This window comes from Cavia porcellus, unplaced genomic scaffold (assembly GCF_034190915.1).
Source record: "Cavia porcellus strain 051 isolate PalLab524CR breed Dunkin Hartley unplaced genomic scaffold, mCavPor4.1 scaffold_12, whole genome shotgun sequence".
Taxonomy (NCBI): Eukaryota; Metazoa; Chordata; class Mammalia; order Rodentia; family Caviidae; genus Cavia; species Cavia porcellus.
The window spans coordinates 31,560,517-31,576,578 of NW_026947495.1; the positions used below are offsets into that span (position 1 = coordinate 31,560,517).

Genomic DNA, 16,062 nt, shown 5'->3' on the forward strand with positions numbered 1-16,062 from the left:
AATAGACAAAGATTTTCTAAATCTTAAAATATATTTATTCATAGTATAACATTTCTCTTTCTGATTGTCTTTGTCCACAATAGATAATTTAGCCCCATGAACACGACAGGTTTAAAAGCACAGGTAAGAATCTAAAGCAATGAGAACACCTCTCATAAACTTGAGATGATTCCTTGTTTCCAGATACTCATCTGTTATGCCCCTCAAATGTACAGAGATCACACAAATACAGAAAATCAGCATAAGAAGATTGATTTATTCACCAAAAAAACTCCAAAAGCAAAAACAATAATGACAAAAACAAACAAACAAAAATCACTTAGCAGTAAAACAAAAGAGGCAATGATATTTTTTTCATAAGCATACTTAGACATTGTAAAAGGCCTAGTTGAGGACTGATTAGTCTCTGGAGTGCTATCCAATAGCCCTTTTTATGATGAAGAAAATATTCCTTACTCATGCCTTCCAATAAAGTAACCATTATCCAAACATGTTTATCGAACACTTAAGTGGCTACTATGACTGGAAAACTGAGTCTTAATGTCTTGCATTTTAATTAACATTGCTTAATTCAAATACCCCTAAGTAGTTGTGTGCTTGTTAATATATTTAACTTGTAACTATTGGTTACAATACATAGCACAGATCTAGAAGATTGTGTCTGTGTTTGACTTGAGTGTTTTCTATTTGATAAGATTTACATACTGTGAAATTACGTATTAATTTGCAGATAACTTTCTGGTAGAAAAATACCCTAAACTTCATGGTTATATTAATGTCTGGAGCATGAAACCTCTTTATATCTATCTTATAAATCTAATGTATTATTTTTCTTGAAATGGTTGTCAATTTCCAAATCCACTAATGAATGCTTTTTGATTAGCAAAACTAGTCTGGCTCATTTAGTAACTTCACAAACCCAAGTTTATGAAATTTTTAGCCCGTTTTCAGTCTATATTTTTAATTAAAATAATAATTTTAACTTCTGAAAATTACAGCGGTCTCTCCTAATTCATGGAAATATATTCCAAGATATTTAAAGGCAATGGTAGTAACCAAATAGTACCAAACACAAAGTATGGTATGTGTTTACCTTTACATGCATAGTTACAATAAAGTTATTGATAAGTTAGGCACAGTAAGATAAACAAACAATAATAAAATGGCATAATTATAATTACTTGCTACATTGTTCCGTGAATGTGGTCTTTATACCTGCTTCTCAAAAGGTTAATTGCACTCTACTTGCCATTCTGTCAGTCACTAAAATAAGAGAAGACACAATCACAGACAAAGAGAAAACACTGGTCTTGATATACTTCATTGCTTGGACTTAGTACAGAATCATGATTGAGTAAAAGGAATGACACATTCAAAACATATTACTGCAAAATATAGTGTCCTGTCACATGGAGTAGTCTAACTGGAAGGAATTTGAGAAACAGCATGCATAGGAATGTGCTCTGTCATCCTATTTTCCCCTAAACCAGGTCGTAAGGTATACCTTCATGGGAGAGGCATTATCCTTATCCACACAGAAAAGGAATACCTTCATTCTGAAGACAGAGGGCCATGGAAGAAAAAACTGTCAAGATGACCTTGCTGGATTTCCCCACAGTTTACAAAATTTTGCTTATTTGTGTGATCAATCATGTTTTTCTCTAACCCTTTATGCTTCAGCAAACATTCAGGATTAACCATTTTTTTCAGTTCTTCCTTTCCTCTATTTCCTTATTAAATAAATATATGGGTTTCTTTTGTTAATATCTTTCATTTGGCAAATGTATATGATTCAAACTGGAGAAAATAAGATGCACATTGGAAAAGACTTTTTTTTTCCCTTTCCCTTTAAGCAATTACTTCTGCAATCTATACCTTAATATTTTTTCCTACTCTGTGCCTCACAATACTTCCTTGGTAGTATGTTGTTTCAGTGAGTGACATTTTGTCAACAGATAACCTAACAAAGTCATATGTGCCAGCATTATCATTCATGTTTTCAAAGCAAGGTAGAAGAAGCAGTACCATTGTGGGAATTCTTATTATGATCAGCAAGAACAAACAGAAAAGTTTTTTTTGTAATATACCATACACTGCAGTTGAGGCCATTTGTGTTATAGTTTCGATGCTGAATTATACAGTTTTTATGGAATCACAAATATTTAAAGATTCCTCAAAATCCAAAAATCTTACTTTCGTCCAGTCAGTAACGAAGATTTTTAAAAATATTAATTATGTCTCTGTCTTCAGAAATCCACAAAATATCATATGGTTGGAGTTTGAGTCCTTTTGCCTTAGTATATCAGCCTCAAATGCCTTTTTCAGCACTTTGGATTCAGATAAAGTATATTCCAGACTTCATTCAATGACCCTTCCGCTGAGCATGCAGTTGCTTTAGTCTATGTAATTGTAACTTTACACAAAAGAGTTGTTCACTAGCATACACACATTCTTTCAGTTCTTTCATATTTCTGAATAATGTTCTCCTATTGAAACAGTAGGCATTGTTAACAATGATCAAAGGTCTACAGAAGAGTCTAACAAAGCAAATACTTTGCAACTGTGGATAACCGATTTTGTTTCTTTTCCTTATAGTTGTTTCTATCTTTAATGTAGTTCACATTAAAACTATTTTAGGCGATTAGACAGTGTTTTCAAGCAAGTAAAACAATAAATAAAAGTGTATAGATAATATTGAGGCTCAGAAAATAGTCACTTAAAATTTAGTATACTTCAAATTAAGAAGATTAGAAGACCTCAGAAGTAAACATGATGATCTTCGCTTACTCTCTTAATCTCTTCTCACTCTCTTTCCTCAATCCCAAAATGAATCCTAGAAACTGGATTCCTATTTTTCCATGGAAACTAGAAATCTTTTTTCCAAACAACGTTATAAAAGAAACAGTATTGCAGTAACCTTCCTCCACTTCACTCTGGAGGTGTTAGCTATAAAGATATTCACTTGTCTGATATTAGGTCATGAGACTCCATTCCAACGTAGTCCAACCTTACCCGAACAGGAGAGATGCCATACGGAAAGACCCAGAACTCGAGTAGACAAGGATTGCTGGATTCCTGCTCAGTGTATCATTATATCACACCCTTTTAGCCAATGATATTTCTACACGGTGGCCTGCTATCAAAGAATGAAGCATAAAGACTATTTTCTCAGGGTTTCTGTGTCTTCATTTCTGAAAGCGCCCATGTAATGGAAAATTTTGGTTGAATAAATTTGATTTGATTTTATACTGCCAACCTGTCTGAGTATCCAGTTATCCACTCTGATGTTTATGATGGATGAGGAAATGTAAGATGCCTTTGTACTCCTGGACAGACTGATAGTTAGATCTATCTATAGCTAGATAGCCAGACAGAAAGACAGACAGAGGTAGATCAATAGTGTTTCCGTTTACACATTTGCAGAACCCAAGGAATAGGCATTTCATGTTTGTACATGTACATTGCATATTTCCATTGTTTTTCCACCCTCTTCTTCTACTCTTCACTCTATCTCTTGGTCCCTTTCCATTTTGAAAAGACTTACCTGACTTTTATTTGTTCTTTATATTTGGAGATAATCACGTAAGAAAAACCGCGAGATATTTAAGCTTCTGTGTCTGCTTTATTTCACTTAAAATTATAATCTAAAAGTACAACTGTTTTCCTACAAATGAATCATTTATGCTTTTCATTGGAGAGTAATATTTTACTGTATATAAATAATTACAGTTTCTTCATCCATTCATCTGTCAAAGGATGGATGAATGCATGACTTTCAAGATTTAATTACTGTGAATTACAGTGCTCTAAACATGAGCATATGGTATTTCTTAACTTGAATACATTAGCTCTTTAGGAGTAGTTCAGTCAAGTAGGATTGTTGGTTTTGTTTTTTGAAGAATCTCCATACTGGTTTTCAAAATGACTGAACTCATTTACATTGCCACCAAAATGAAGAGGTTTGGCTAGATTCATTAAGCATTTACATTTTCTGAAACCATAAGAAGGTTTATTACCTTACCCCCCCCATTACACCAATGTCAAAGATTTAAAAATTCTGAATTATGTTTCTATCTTCAGAATTCTTAAAATGATTTTAACATTTTAGGTGATAGTTAATTATTCTGGATGACATTCTATATTTTACTTTTATTTGGCTGAATATAACAAGATTCTTTGAAGTCTTTTAAAGATAGCCATAATAATTTTATGAAATTATTAAAATATAAAACTTTATAAGACACATTATTTTACCATTACTAATTCAAAATTTTAAAGACTTTCCTGTTATTAATTCTCTTAATTGCTTTTATTCTTTCTTTAACAAAAATCTTCTAGATTTTGTTCTCATCATTTCTTTGAAATGGCTCTTATTTAGGTTACTCAGAATTTTGGGTTCAGCTCTAATCAAATTTGACTTTGCCTTGCAAGAAAGAAAATCAGAATGTAGGTAGAAGCGCACAAGATTCCTGTGTACAAGAATGAATGTCTAAGGATACAGCACAAAGTTTACTGCTTGTAAGCCAGAGGCAGAGGCCTAAGAACTGAATCTTGTGGATACTTTGATCTTGGTTTTTTCAGCCTCAAGAACGAAGAAAATAACTTGCTATTGTTTGAGTGACAAGTACTATTTTATTACAATAGCTCTACAAAAATGAAATAACCACTAGGTATTATTTAAGAGACTAGTCCATGACATAAAATAATTGAGATTATTAGTCTTATTTTGCTAAGAAAAATGTAAAAGAGAAACCTGTGTATCATTTTAATGTCATTGTAGACCACTGTTTAATAGACTGAACTAAGGACAAGGTAATTCTCCTGGGAAACACATCTTTAGCTGATTTGAAATTCAATGTTGATCAGTAAGCCCCATTCATTATTAATTTAGACATTAGTTAAAGAATGATAAATTTCAAATAAGTTCCATCTAATAGAGAAGATAAACCTAAAGGTTATACTGTAATTCTTCTTAAAGTATGTCTACTATATCTTTCCATAAATCATATTTTTAACTTTTTGGAAACTACATATTGACAAATTACGTATTGATTTCTTCTGTAATTATTTGCTGTATGATCATTAGTCAAAATGGCAAATTAGCTGTATACAAAGATTGGAAACATAAAAAGACAAAATTTGTTAAGGATGATGTGTTAGAAAGCATACATTGACCTAAGCAATGTCAATTTCAGTGCTTTGCTTTGATATAGAAATATTCCATTGTTTCAAAGAAGGTCAAAATATGTATTTAAATTGAAATCTTCCAATTTTTATATGTTATTCTCACATTTAAAATTTACAGCAAGTTTTGTATATCAAATTATTAGTTCAAAGTCACTAATAATTACAATAAAGAAAGCCCTGCATATTATTTAGCTCAGTGTAACTTTGTACGTAAAGCCATACTTTTGAGAAGCTTGCTAACAGGTATAAAAGTTGTTGTCTTTATAATAAACAAACATAACAGAAGTTTTGAAGTGCTCAGGTAATTAAATCAAATAACAAATAGTGCTTTGAAGAACATAATACAGGATAATGACTGCATGATTGGTCAGATAATACATCCTGCTGAAGTGATATTATAAATTGAAATGACAAGATGATAGCTAAGCAGAGACTTAAGATTTAAGGGCCTACCAAGCAGAAATGAGGTTGGGATGTATGAATAACTTACATAGGAGCTGCATCAGACCTAAAATGTGAGTGAGAAAGAAAGAAGTAGAGACAGAGAGGGTACATAAACTTGGTAAGGTGATGCACTTTATAATAATTCCATATAAAATTAGGAAACTACTCCTAAGCATAACTTTTTCTTATTACATAGTAAATTTGCATGACTGAAAAATAAAACAGTTCACCAAGGCTTATGTGAAAAGAATGTCCACTTTATCTTTTGGTTCTTCTCCAACTGTTTTAGCTATTTGATTTACTCATACTTACTTCCATAATTCTGCATGTTTCTGCTGTTATTTTTAACTTTTAAAAATTTATACATGTTTTTACTACATAAAACCATATTATTCTTTATACTTATTTACAAATACACATATGTAAATTCATATATTCATACAGAGTGGAGACTCCTATAATCAGCTTTTAGTTAAATTAATATTCACTATTTATATAATCATGACTATGTAATTTGCTGTCAATCAGTGAGAAAGGTTGTCATGATTTTACTGTCACTTTGAAAAACTATGTTTTTTCTATTTAATTGCCTTATGTTCCAATTTTTTGTTGGTATAATACATTATTGAATAATTCTTACAAAGAACTCTGAAATGCCTCCCCAAAATAGAAAAATATGCCAGTGTTACTCATGTGGGGGTTTTATTTGTTTATTTGTGGGGTTTTTTTTCTCTTTTTTTAATTGTTTTTTTCTTTTTTCTTTTTCTTTTTTTGTTTCCCCTGATGTTTGGCATTCTGCCTGTTGCCTGCTGTCTTCCTGTCCCAGTCTGAACTTCTTTGCTGCCTAGTCATGGTTGAAGCTTCTGTCTTGCTAACTTACACCTCTTCCGTTTCTGAAATTAAATAATCTGCCTTCCATCAACTTGCAATATATTTGATACATGACAAAAACATTACAATGCATGCCATGGAAAAATGGAATTTCAAAGGTTAGATTTATTTTTCTTTCAGATATAAATATCTTTTCCTAACTTCCTAAGGCCTGGAGGATAAACACTATTCTTTCCACTCTGTTAGCACAGGTAAGTGAACTGAATGTACAGATGTGGGCACTAAAATGTTGCCTTCTAACTTCCTCTTGCTGACAGGTTACCAATGATTTCTCTTGCAGCCCAGAGGAGCAGAAAGAATACACCAATGCTGGCGCCCAAAGGTTGGGGTACCAGAGAAGTGAAACAAGCCTGCCATTGTGCATTGTCTATATATCTCAAACCCACTTTGTTCCTTGTTCCCTTAGAAAATACTTGAATACCTACAAAGAGAGGTGATAATTTGAAGCAAATAACGCCACCTTATCAAAAGGGAAATACCTTTAAATAAAGCATTTTACCTTTTTCACCAAGATAAAAAAACTTCCTACAGTTTGGTCAGCAGGGAGCAAACAGAGCTGAGCAACCGGACCTTGGTTAAAAACTTCGGTGACAGTGGTTCTTAATAGTCTTGAAGAAGCTGTCTGGCTCTGGGCAGTTAAGTATGAAACTCAGAATCCAGGTTATTCTTAGAATTGGTAATCCTTTTATTACTAGTTCCATCCATGCTCACCCTTCAGATGTGCCCAGTGGCTCTAATTCTTGAGTCTTTCTCGAAGAGTTCTCTATTTTGACATTCTATTTACACTCACTTAGCACATCAGAAACATTACAACTTATTCTTTTATAGTTCAATAATCAGCATCGTATTGTCCAAATATTTCTTACATACTTTCTCTCTTTTTCTAATATTTTTGATTAATGCAATCTAAAGATAATTATTCACTTTATTTATAGAATTTCAAAAAAAGAAATGATATAATAAACATTTGCATTGTTCAATGGAAAGTTTCTAGACAGTGTCTAGTAAGTGATTGAAATGTCTGTTTAGTGTTTTTAAAATGTAATTCTGGTCATTGTGCTGATAAAAACAATAAGTCTGAAATTAATTAACCATTTAGACAAGTACTACGATTACCAGTGGAAAGATGGGGTGGTTTCAGAGTATCAGAACATTGACAAAGTAATGTAGTAGATGTCACTTTCTTAAAGGACTTATTAAATGTTACTATATCCCTGGTGAAGGAGCCAGGAATCACTGCAGAAATTCTGAAGATATCAGAAAGTGGCAGAAAAATTCCAAATATAATGGACTCTGAACATTTCTGTTCTGGTTATATATTATGAATACTTTAATGTTTTTATTTAACTTAAATATTTTTCTCCATCTGAGATGATAAAAAATGGTAAGAATGTACAAAAACTTATTCTGTTTTTCCTTGATTTGTATGTCTTCAATGGTTTAAATGGGAAGTTAACATTGATGTGGTAAGCACATTTTTTGCTAGGACAATGAAAATGTATACTAACTGATAAAATACATGATTCATTTTTATTTTTTATGTCACCAGAATCTTTATCAGAAAGAATGTACTTGTTTTACCCTTAAATGGTGTTAAATTAAACAAGAGAACAACAGCTATGTCTGCTTGATACAATAATTAAAATGATACCATCGAAGTTCAATTAGGTTGTACTATGATCAGGCAGAAACAGACCCTGTGGGTCACTATAGAGCCTTTTCCACATCCCTTATCTCACAAAAAGACTGTCTCCTGTGCTCCAAATCCATTGCTTCAGTGGAAGAAATATCATCAGAATGTGCACTAAGGACACATCTCAGATGAGTGGTCACAAATGGTTATATCATGTGTCTGTGACTTAGGGTACTTTTGCATGTGACAGTGGGTTAATACCAGGTAATGCCACTTGGTTTTGGATATTGTTGAGCATTGTTAATGGAAAGAGCATTAGACAGTCGAGCTTTTGCTACTTCTACTCCACAATTCTCAATTCCTTTATTAAAAACAGTCAATTTTACTTCTTTTGGTGGGTGTACTTGCTCAAAAATGAGGCTCAAACTGTACTACTTATATAGGAGAATGCAAAATTTATATAACATATCTTTTTTTACCATATATACTTATTTGTCCCATAAACCAAATGCATTCATCCTTTTTTTAATATTTTTTTTAAAATTCTTTCTTCACTTAGCCTCACTTTCATTCTACAAAGTGTTAGGTCTTCCACTGATGCTATTCACCTATTACCACATCTGTTATTTCTCCCCTTCTTTGGACACTATCTTTTTCTTATGAATGGTTACAACAGTTTCTTAATTGGTCTTTCTGCTTACTTTCTTAGCAAACTCTAAAATTTTTTACAAAGAACCTAGAAAAAATATTGCACAATGCAAATTATATGGTGACATCAAAGAAAAGAATAGTATGTGCGATAGTAATAGTTTTGTTATAGCTAATTACCAGTAAAGTTTTCTCAAAGTGAAATCCTTAGAATTACTCTCCATAAATGTTTTCCTAAGCACATCATTGATATTTTCATACATACTTGAGTTTACAAAACCTTGGCTCAGCTTTAACTCAAAGCTGTGGAATTCTGTTCTTCTGAAATATTGTCATGAAGGTTATGCAGGATCAGAATTACACATGTGAGTTTCTGTTTTGTCCATATCATTTTAGTTAACGATTTTTTTTCCAAATCTTTGTTTCTACTATTATCTTCCAAATTACCACCTCTTTTCTTAAAATTTCTAGTGGTAGTCATCCTACCATGCACAATACAAAATCCACTCTTCAAAATATGCTACAAGGGTGCCAGAACTTTCATGTTTCTCATTTTGTCCTTTCTCACCATATTGCATTCACATTCACCTCTTTACTTTACCTTGAACCTGCAATGCTTCCTTCTTAAAAATTTTTAATTGACATTCAACACACACACACACACACAAAAAAAAGTACCTGATATATGCATGGGCTGTACTCTACCTTTAGTTAGAAACCTGTTTGTTTCATAGTAAGGCCTCCTTTGATCAGAAAATATTCAGATAACTCATCTTTCCATATACACATGTATGCATGCACGCACACACACACACACACACACACACACACACACACACCAAAACAGTGATTAATGCCTATCAGTTTATACTGATGACCTAATTTTATTTTCTTACTCAGATTAATCAATGACCACTTAACTATTTTTACCAACACTCTCCACCTACCTTAGAATATAAATCCAATATGAACAGAGATTCTGTGTATGATTGATTGTATCATTCCTAAAGCACAGAATTGTCTTTAACTCATAGTATGAGCACAGGCACTGTGTAAAGTTATACTGCTGTTACATTCACAGTAGCCTTTTTATCAAGAACCTCCTGCCTACAATCTTTATTTCATTTCTTCATCTGTGACTGAAAGAATCATATAAACTCATAAATTATTTTTTCCTTAAGTCAGCTGCAATATTTTCCCATCACTTGTCCATGAACTCAAATTTGAAAATCATTATTCTTAACGTAGAAAGATAATATCGAAGAAATATCTTTATTGAATAACATGAATACCTAATTTTATGAAAGGACAATCAGGCAGACAGTAGTTTGTAAGAATGAATACTCTAGGTAACAACTATACAGGTAACAACTAAGGATTATGAAACTTTATAAAGGTATGGAAGAATAATCACAGCTAGTAATTTTCATAAGAAAAAATAAGAATGAAAAGATCAAAAGAATGTCCTGTAAAATGTACTGAGTTTAAACACCACTGCAGACACTAGTGCACTAAATGCTGCTTGTTGACTTCTTCAGCATAAATTCTCATGACTATCAAGCAAAATTATTTCCTTCTCATCTATCTCATACTTAGAACTATTTTCTGATTCTTAGAGACATAAAACTTTGTGATTCACATTCCTTTAATTAAGGAACTCACCAACATATCCATGGTATTGTCTTTCAGACTACACTTTGATTTACCTTTATTATTCTGCTTGCATTTATTGGATTATTTTATACTACCTTTTCTGTCCCTGACAACAGAGACTTTTGATTATTATTATCATTCTTATATATTATGTTACATGCAATTGTTATGTATAAGTTTTGTACATAATTATTGTATTATTGTTTATTATCAGTATATTTTATACCTCAACCTGCACAAGTTATTGTAAATAGAAAGTGATAAATATATGTATACACACACACACACACACACACACACACACACATATATATTTCTCTTAGGTATTACTTCTAATGCACAATAAGTTAAGAAAAGTCTGGATTACTTTTAGAGGAGTGACACTGTATAAAAAGAATTTCTTTCAGATCATTGTTATAAATTTCATTCAGTCTGTGAAAGATTTCAACCATGAAATCCAATGACTAAATTTTTGTATAATCCTTTTTCAACCATGTTTCTATTGAACAACATTCTAAATAGTGATCATATTCTAATGAAATTTCATTCATTTTTGGACATACATTCTTTACTACAATCAGTAAATGGCTTGGTATTGTTTTTTTTTTTAAAGAATAAAATTCAGTGACTAATACCAATTACCAAATGACTTAATTTGTTTGACATGGATGAGAATTACTTCTCAGAGCCACACTGAGGCATTGAGAAAGATGTCAGTATACCTCTAATTTGATGAACTGCATAGAAAAATCAAGACTTAGGGTAAACTTACAACAACAAGTGTATAGTTCTCTACTTTCATGGTTTATGTACATGTTCCCCAGGCCTCCTGAGTTTGCATTGTGTATTTGTGATTGGTTCATTGTCTAGTGCTTGGATTGATGGTGTCAGTGCTCCACCCACATAGGGGTGGAAGCAGCATGTGATGTAATGGCAGGAAGAAGGTGTGTCTTGCTCTTTGCTGGTTCCGGCTTGCTGTTTGTAGCCACCATGAACTGCGGCCAAGCAATGGCCGCCTGCCTTGGAGCCAACTGAGTATGGACTGAAACCTCCAAAAACTCTAAGAAATAAACCTTTCCTTTCCCAACTTTGGGCTTCAGATATGTTGTCTCAGCGACGAGTAAAAAGTAACTAAGACAGGAATTTGGTACCAGAAGTGGGGTCGTTTGCTGTGACTATATCTGACCATGTTTTTCAAGAGGCTTTGGAAATGGCTTGTGGACAGAATTTGGAAAGGTTAGGACATGTCACCTGGATGCATAGAGCTGGAGCAGCTTAGGATGTTCTGTAGAGGATATTCTGATCAGAACTCAGGAGACCAGAAGGCTGATGATACAAAACCTCATGGTAAAGACCAGGCTTGGGAGGTTTCTGCTGGGATGAAGGATTGCATTGGTCATTGGACTCCACATGATGTGTGTTATGGTGTGGCAGAAAGTTTGTCTGCATTTTGCTCCTGCCCAGAGACTTTGCCTGAGACTGAGACAAAGGGCAATGGACTGATTAACCTTGAAAAAGAAATTAAAAAGCAAACAAACATTGAGGCTGTAGCATGGCTATTGTTGGGGGCTTTCAGCCAGGTATATGTTTCAAATCAGGAGCAAAGAGCCCAGCAGGATAATTTACAATGCTGTGAGTTTGGCCAGAAGGACAATTTCAGGAAGGCTGTGGATTGTAAAGACAGAGTGAGATTTTCATTATTGATGGGAAACAGAGAGATAAGAAAGATGGCCCCAGTGCATCCCAAGAAGCAGGTCCCCACCCTGTGTAGCCTCACAGCAAAGGTGAAAAAATTTTCTCAGAGGGGAAAGCTGCAGAGGGCCATGTTCCAGAATGGTGACAGTGGCCACATGAGGTTGCAGAATGGCAGCAATGTAGAGAAGCTTTTTCTCACAATCAGGCAAACAAAGCCCTGTGATCCAGGCAACTGACCCCTACAGCCAAGAGACAGAAAAGCCTGGCTACTGCTTCAGCTGGCAGCAGACCTTGGCGGCATCCACAAGGTGCTGATTTTAGGTGCAAGGAAAATGCACAAATTCTGAGGGTAAGATGGCTTCCACCTTGATTGCAAAGGGCCTGGCTGGCCAAGCAGTGTGCCCCTGAGAGGGCAATTTGTGAAGATGTAAAGGTGAAGCCAAAGATGCAGTGGAGACCCCAGAAGATTGGAAAAGCCAGGAACGTGGGTGATCCATGAAAAGCTGCAAAAAGCAAGCAGAGCGGATTTAAGAGAAAAGCTGCAGGAGCTGAAATCCCTGGAAGTGTGGTGGGCTAGAATCACCCAAGCCTTTTGAAGCTTGCAACCAGATTGTTTCAGATGCTGAGCATGGAACTCTAGGACTTAATGTTTGTCCTGCTGGATGTTGGACTTGCTTTATTTCCAATGCTTTATATTCTCCTGCTTGTAACTTTTGGAATGGTAATGTTTATCTTGTGCCTTTGCATTTTGGAAATGTTTAACCTTCTTTCGTTTGTACAGGGGCTTACAGTTAAGAGTTTGCCATAGATCTTGGAGGAGACTTGGGACTTAGACTATTCAGCAATGCTGAAATTGTTAGGACTTTGGCAACTCCTGGAGGTGCACTTAATGTCTTTATATAAAGTTTGTACATGAATCCTGGGGCCAGGGGTGGAATGTCATGGTTTATGTCTGTGTCCCCCAGGCCTCATGAGTTTGCATTGTGCATTTGTTATTTGTTCATTGTCTAGTGCTTGGATTGATCATGTCAGTGTACCACCCACAAAGGGGTGGAGCCAGGATGTGATGTAATGGCGGGAAGAAGGTGTGTCTTGCTCTTTGCCCCTTCCTGCTTTGCTGTTGGCGGCCGCCACGAACTGCGGCCTTATCATGCCCGCCTGCCTCCAAAAACCGTAAGAAATAAACCTTTCCTTACCCAACTTTGGGCTTCAGGTATTTTATCTCAGCAACGAGCATAAAGTAACTAAGACATGCACCTTGAACATTTCTTTCCTAAAAGTATCCCTAATATGGTTTAATTTAGGAAACACACTTATATTTCAAGATAAAGAATGCAGAACTAACATTGAAATTGAAATACATTCATAAGAATAAAAAATTTTCTAACTGTACATTGTGAAAAAAACTCTTTGTCTAAGAATTCAAGATATATTTGTCACATATGTGTCATATGTATAACACACACAAATACATATGCACATCTACTAATAGAGAGATAGATAGATGTACATATGGCACATATACCACAGAGTACGTTAATATTGAATTTTGGTATAATTTTGTACTAAAACTATGTATCTTTAAACCTAAATGGCTTCCATATACTAATTGATTTATATCCAAGCCAAAAAGTGTATATTAGCTTAAATATAGCAAAATGTGTATGAGCTTAAAATAATGTCTCATAAAAGTTCCAAAAACTATATATAGGTAAAATCACGTTACTTTACTTTCAAATTATATGACAATGATTAAAAATAATTCAGTTGATATAGTCAATAGGTGTCATTGAAATTAAATGTATGAAAATAATTTATCCCATGACTATGGGATACATGGACATTACATGAAAGTCCTCAAATCAATACTCAGACTAAGCATATGGAATGAAATGCAACACTGAAATGATGATTTGCATAATTCACTTATTAAAAGCATTTTGACTCTATTATCTATATTTTAGCAACAAACATGTTTTCTTAAGTTTTATAAAAGCTAGATGTATTTTCCTATAGAATTTTGCATGAGCAAGCATAATGACAGTACATTCCTTTAAAACTAAAGTATTTGTGGAGGTAATTGTAATAGTATTGATCTATTCAATTATATTTTTCTTGAAATCAAATCTTCAAAGCTGGAGATCAGTGTAAAATGTACATCTTTTGAAAGAAAAGGCAAAAGGAAATCTCTGCTTCATTTTTAAGTGTCTTTGAAAAATTGTATTCCTTTTCAGAACATGAAAGACAACGATGCATCTGTCTTTTAGGTAATCATGAAGGAAGCTGAAATACTAGAAAAGTTCCTGAAATATCTGGGAAGAGAAAAAAATGCATTGAACTTAGAGAGGTATCTTGGAGAAAATGTAGAAGAGCCCTTTTTTTAAAAAGCAAATTGATTGATTCTGGGAAGAGATGAAATTGTGAAATCATCATTGCATACTGTGAATAAAAATAACATGAAAAGGTAAATTATTCACATGCACATACATAGTCATACACTCCACTGTATGCCATATGCAAGAAAAAGTTTATAAGATTTTCAACTAAGGAGAATGGAGACAGTTTCTGTTTGGTTTCACTGTATTCTTAAGAGAGTAGGGTACGTAAGAAGAATTTCAATTAAAAAGAATCAGTACATCATTTCTAGATAAAAGACACTAAAGTGTCTTTAGTGTAAGTGAGATCACTGATGAGACTGTCTTTATTAAAAGTGTTTTTAAATTTTGGAGTGCAACATTGTCCAGTCCGGTTTCCAGAGTATTCAGAGCCAAGTGTAGCTGCCATAGAAGTAGTGGGCTTTTCATTTCAGTTTAGTTAGAACAAAGGGCTCAAAGATATTGGCCTTAAAGTTTTAGTTGTCATTTATAAAGGCACATTTTTTAACTCTCTCCTATATCTTTTGCAATTTTGTGAACATAAAGTATTAATGCTCTTCCAAATTTAAGTAGATCCTATACCTTGCCCAGAATCTCCAGTGATATACCAATGTCAGAAACATTATTCTTTAAGACACAAGGAATCTTCTTTAAGGAAAATTTGGAGACTTTATAATAACTTTGATTTCTTATACCTCTTATGACTGCAAATAATTTATCAATATGCTTTTACTAAAACAATAATTCTTAGTGTAATGTGAGGCACTTCACATGGATAAGAAGTTATTCTCACCAGTTTATATAAACTACAGCACTCTTTTAACACCCAGGAAAATATATAGTGGTGTTTGCTGTTGTTATTATCATTGTTGTTATCTGTAAGTGAAGTAATACTTCCAAACATAAAAAATTTAAAATAGAAACTTATTTTATTGTGACAAAATCTTTTACAAGAATATGTGTGTGTGTGTGTGTGTTAAGTATAGGAAGCTTTTTAGACATAGTCATCACTTTCTAGTATATTGTGAGAGTATGCTTTAAGGAAAGGCTTTGTTAGGGGTTAGAAAATTAAGTCACATTGTTGATTAGTTGTAATATAAAGGATTCCTACAATATCGGGTTTTGAAATATAGCTATCTACTTTTTTGACTGAGGGTAGACTGAAAAATTGTACTTAGTACGCATATATTGTTCTTGAATAAGGAAAAAAAAAAAAGGAAACTAAATATGTCTTCATTAACCCTGGAAGTAAAATGATAGTTGTTGCCAGAAAACCTTCTATAACTTCATGAAATATTGTTATTAAGATAATAAAGTCAAAATATGTTAAGCATAGATGAGAAGCATTTCGTTACCCAAGTGGTATAACCACAGATTTCAGATTTAATCATTACATTTGCAATTTCAGGAACTCTCTGAGTTGTTCAGTGAGAATTATAAGGCTTCAGGGAATTATTTCACACTTACCAGACATTTGAAAGATGAATATTTAAGCTAGAATGCTAACGTATTAGTTTATAATCCCTGATTGCATGT

General features: G+C 33.5%; 1 protein-coding gene across 7 annotated transcripts in view; it reads right to left on the minus strand.

Annotated features, from left to right (window-relative positions):
• The window catches only part of Lrp1b (LDL receptor related protein 1B), a 1,703,137-nt gene that overhangs the window by 858,453 nt on the left and 828,622 nt on the right, over positions 1-16,062 (minus strand). The gene's annotated exons all lie outside the window — the stretch shown is intronic.